At 39.6% G+C, this 5,607-nt stretch overlaps 1 pseudogene; it reads right to left on the bottom strand.

The window, feature by feature from the left end:
- Window positions 1-320: 320 nt before the first annotated feature.
- Window positions 321-5,607, bottom strand: part of LOC137972554 (uncharacterized) — a 15,376-nt pseudogene continuing 10,089 nt past the window's right edge.

Genomic DNA, 5,607 nt, shown 5'->3' with positions numbered 1-5,607 from the left:
TTATTTGTAAGTGTTGAAATTAATTGTACAATTGCACAATTTCATAATTTTTATCGGCTTATTTCAGTGGGCTTAATTCGCCTGCCAAATTCGTCACGTAGCCCGCAAAATGCGCCACAAATGTCCGACAAAGTGATAATATCCTTTCTACAAAAAGCGTGGACTGCAGTAAGCGATAAAGATGAAAAATGTATTGTTCTGTGTTCACGCTCTCCACCTCATTAAATTTTGTCATTCCACGTCGTTTTTTAAAAGATAAAGGTAAAGAGGTGTATCCCAGAGTAAAAATTAAAGAACTTTTAGTACCATGCGCGCAAAGACTACAGCTGTCTGTCGTGAATCGAGTCGTTTTGTGCTTCCCTTGACGATGCAGTTGCTTCACTAAGCTCTCCTTGGGAAAAACAACAGGAGAACATTTACAGGTCCCATATGCAACATGATTAGGGTTAGGGTTAGGATTCTGCCCTGTAGTGTGTAGTCTTGTGGTTGTATTATATCAACGATTACAGGCAATGGCGTTCTTGAAAACATGCAGTTCTGCCTTCCTTTTATGTGATAAATGACCACCCGAGGCTGTGAGAATCTTTTATTTAAAACATAGTGCCTGGACTGAAAAACATTTGTTTCTTTAGGATTGCGAGTGTCGAAACACCAACTCTTCTATATTTCATGCCGCTGCCATGCTGTAAAAATAGATTACTTCATAGAAAGTGCGCCGTACGGGGTTTTATGCACGAGTTGTTTGTGTCAAAAACCCGAACGAGCGAGGAACGAGCGAGTGAGGGTTTTTGACACAAACAACGAGTGAATAAACCCCGTACAAAGCACTTTCTATGTCGTAAACTGTTTATTACACATAACATGAGAATTTTCATTAAAATAGTTTTCTGAACGCGAATTATAAACAAAAACTCACTAACAATAGAACCAAATGCAAATTTAATTTAATTCAATAACAAAGTACGATTTGCACGATTTGCACGAGATGCACGAGTGATTGGCATGGAAACGCCTTTACGCTATCGTTGATTGGTTATACTTTCACATGTGAAATAGCTGTACGCAATTCTGATTGGCTGTATAGGCTTTTTTCACATGTGAAAATAAAGCGTATAGATTTGTACAAATGAGCTTTATGGAATGAAATTCTCGTGTTATGTGTAATAAAACGGGAAAAAAACCTTGAATACAACCAGTTTCATTATCATTTTTGTCGGAAACGGTGGGTGAAGTTGACAAGCTCACTCATTGTATTGAATAAGGCATATAATTTGTAAATTGTAAATTTTAAATCTTATTTCATAATGTATCTAAGGAATTCAGTTAAGATTGTAAATTTCAAGTCTCACGGTCTTAAGTCTTTATATTGAAGGCGTAGTTGAACATTTATATAGAAACTACGCGATATAAGTCAATAAATTATTGTTACTACTAGCACTGTTTGGAAAACTTTGCAACTTTCCTCTCCGAGGAGACACCTTTTGTTTGTGAATCTTAATCGTTTGTTTGAAACTTCTGTCAGTTTTAAAACGGTAATGCGTATAAAAGCAGTTATAACCACAATTTGAGCAAACAGACGAAGTCTTCACAAACTTTGAACGGTGGAGGAACTAAATTGAATTCAGTCGTCATGTTTAGATTGGTTAAAAACGAGTTTTGTTTTTGTTCTACATCTCTTTCCTGTACATGTTCGACTTTAGCTGAGGGATTTGGAACTATTTCCAATCACGGTTTTATCTCCCGGGTCTTTTTGAGTCTAGTTGTCAATATCTTGAATAGAAAGCTCAAAATATTAGTATCCGAGACGGGAAGAAAGCCACGTGGCACGACAGTTCCACGTTGTAGTAGTGTGGATTTTCTGGTGGCAATTTCCTGCAACGGGGGATAACAAAGTTAACTATATATAGCCCCGTGATACTCCTACTTAAACAATATAACAATTGATAAGTGAGATGTTGGCATTTAGCCCGGTGGCGACTCACAAACTCGTACCTTGTTCAGTCATCTTTAGCCTGGATGGTTAAAGACAACTGATCTTCTAAAAAGCCATGGCACAAGACATTTGATTTTGGTTGCTCTTAGGTCTCACTGGCCGTTGTTATACTAGAGACGCATAATTTGTCTTGAACGAACTTGGGCAAACATTTTTTCTGCGTCTGTTAAATTCGTCTAGTATAAAGACGGCCACAAGACGCATTATGCGTCTGGACGAAGAATCTATTTTAGTGCGTCTTCGAAGACGCACTAATCTGGAACGTTCGTCCAGACGCATTATGCGTTTAGTGCCCGTCTTTATACTAGACGAATTTAACAGACGCAGAAAAAATGTTTGCCCAAGTTCGTCCAACACGAATTATCGTCTCATATAGTTCGACCCGTCTTTACACTAGACGGATAACATGAGAGACGCATAATTCGTCTAGAAGGATTATGCGTCTCTGGTATAAAAACGGCCACTTTCTATTGAAAGTTCCACCGGGCCCGAAAGCAATCCCGGCATTTCAGTACATTCCTTTTGCCTTTAAAAGAAACTTTAAAAAGTTAATGCTTTTGCAATTTAAACCAATAATAGCAGATGAATAGCTCATTCCTTCCTCTGGTGCTGTCTTATCTTCTTCTTGATTAAGCATAATGTAGCTATGTCTGTATTATCCATATGTAAACTACAAATAAGTGTTCTTTGCAAGTCTGTTTATTAATGTCTCGCATGATATTCGCCGTTGCTATCTCTTGGATTCTCTTTTCATATTAATTAGATATCACATAAATCTAATATTGCCAACAGATCTAGTTTTTATTAATTTTTGCTAACTGTCCGAATTTAAAATAACTTGGATCGTTTCTGAAACTCCTAAGTTTACGGCGCGGCCGGGCATAACGAAAACCATATCTGCTAGTGACGATTTCGACGTTGTACTCATTTATTTCACTGCAAATATGCTACGTGTACGGTCGAAATGCCACGTTCTCTTTATTTAAAACTTTTTCATAATTGTTCCGACTTATTAAACTTATTGAACTTTAAACAGCTAGTCAAACTACCACCCACCCACTGAATTAGGAGGAACGACATTCAAAGAAAGAGAGAAAATTTAACGTGGCCTTTGACTTGTTTTGGCCCTTGCGCGTGTGTTCAGCTACGTAACGGCTGTGTTTGGGCGAGCCTGCTGTGTGGTGATTCCTATTCTCCCACGAATAAAAAGAAGTGATGACAAATGGGGTTTGACATATTCGCCCATACTTGATAGAAAATCAAACAGTTGCTCAAAGTGATTTCTCTATTGGGAAGCGTAGGAGAAACCAACTGCTCGTAGGGTAAGGCGCGCTCTAATTGGCTCTCGAACTCCAAACATCCCCGAGCGACTCGCACGGGATTTGCGCCCGCGAAAATATTGGCCGTTTTCATACTAGAGACGCATATTAATTCGTCTGGGACGAACTTGGGAAAACATTTTTTCTACGTCAGTTAAATTCGTCTAGTATAAAGACGGGCACAAGACGCATTATGCGTCTGGACGAAGTATCCAGTTTAGTTCGTCTTCAAATTAAAAATGCACAAAGGTGGATACTTCGTCCAGAAGAATTATGCGTCTTGTGCCCGTCTTTATACCAGACGAATTTTATAGACGCAGAAAAAATGTTTGCCCAAGTACGTCCTAGAGGAAATTATGTGTGGGAGGCGCGGTGGCCTCATGGTTAGTGCGCTCGACACCGGATCGAGTGGTCCGGGTTCGGGGCCTGGCTGGGGACATTGTGTTGTGTCCTTGGGAAAGAATGCTGGGGGTAACCCTGTGATGGACTAGCATCCCATCCAGGGGGGAGTATAAATACTCCTAGTCGCTTCATGCTACGGAAACCGGAGATGAGGGCAGGCCTGATGAGCCTTCTAGGCTCGTAAGCAGTGACTTTACCTTTAAGTGCGTCTTAGAGGAAATTATTCGTCTCATATAGCTCGTCCCGTCTTTACACTAGACGGATAACATGAGAGACGCATAATTCGTCTGGACGGATTATGTGTCTCTAGTATAAAAACGGCCATTGTAATCGTGGCAGGAATAATGAGTTATCTCACTGTTTTAGTGTCAGTGTCGGTGTCTAATGGTGCACCCACCATTGTCCACCTCCACTTTGCTGACTAGTTGTTAAATAGTTGTTGCTCGAGGTCAATAATCTTGTGGCTTAAGCTCGTATTAGCGGAAACCTCCACTCCAACTATAAAATAACTTAATTAAACTACAGAAAATAATGTTTACAATCAAATTTGTTTGGATTCCTTTTTTATCTGTATCTCAAATATCTAAATGTTAAAATCCCTTATTTTTGTCATCACCGCCATCTTGAATAATTAAATTGTGCCGTGTTGTTATTAGAGCGAGTTTCAATCGAGTGTCGCAAAAGTAAAACCAAAGTAATTCCTTTGGCCAATCCAGAAAGGACGGAGACAATCCGGTAAACCAATCAAAACTCGAAGTAATTACACGTAGCCGACACAAAGCGCGGGAAAATGTGCACGCGCGAGCCACGATTGGTTTTCGTTTCACTTCCGATTAGTTGAAAAAGTGGCACGAGAACTTTGAACCAATCACTGAGTGAAGTAATCATAAACCAAAACAATTCGCTAATTACTTTCGACACTCAATTGAAAACCGCCCTATTTGAGATTCTTTGTGATAGAAGAATAGGATTACGGTCATTTCTTACAATTATTCAAGATAGCGGCGCCCGAAAAATTTAAATGTGAAAAGGAGCAATTTTTTCTGATACCATGAAAACGTTGTGAAAAAAAAAATCGAACTAAATTGATTGTGAACATTACTTCCTCTGCTTTTATGTATATTTAAAAGTTAGAATGGGATTTTCTTTTAAGCTATTTAGTTCTTGTCACCTACCCGACTTTACTTGGTTGTAATGATAATGGAACAGATCCAGCAAGAATCTTTCGTCCACATCCCGCCCAATAACAGCGAGAAAATTCAAACGAAATTCATCTTTCTCTATTTGATTGTAAATTTCTCGTTTAGTGCCTCGTGGTAGACTCTGGGAGTATGGAGTGGTGTTGTAGTTCATCAAAGTATTCATTATTATCGCCCCTAGGAGATTTCCTTTCGACGAAAGCGACCCGTTGTAAAAACGGGGGAGGTTTGCCACGTAGGCTCTGCTACCGCAGTCGATTCGGCCGCAGGCGCATTTAGGGTAAAGCATTACATTGGATTTATAATAAGATGCTGAAAGGACGGCGTCGCGAGCACGTTTTAAAATCTGCATCAAGAAAAAAATGAAAATGATATGAATGATACGTCGGAACGTAAATGTATTATTATTTTTTTTTTGACATTCAAACAAAACGAAGAAATAACCACTGTGTCTACGGCTTGACTCAAGTAACAGACCAAAGATAACTTGCCATGGAAAATTGTGACAGCGCTTAGACAGAAGAAACGCCTCACTTCCGGCTACCGGCCATCGATGGAAAGCGCTCCGGCCTGCTACGTTTCGCAAAACAAATGATACGCAGAGGTTTCGGACTGAGCTTCTCTTTCTCTCTGTAACTTTTATTCTCTACTGTACGTCACACCGTTTCCAAGTCTTTTTGGCCGGCCATCAGTC

Source organism: Montipora foliosa, chromosome 1 (assembly GCF_036669935.1).
Source record: "Montipora foliosa isolate CH-2021 chromosome 1, ASM3666993v2, whole genome shotgun sequence".
NCBI lineage: Eukaryota > Metazoa > Cnidaria > Anthozoa > Scleractinia > Acroporidae > Montipora > Montipora foliosa.
Note: the sequence above shows the minus strand (reverse complement) of the source record. Positions and strands in the feature narration are given on the sequence as shown.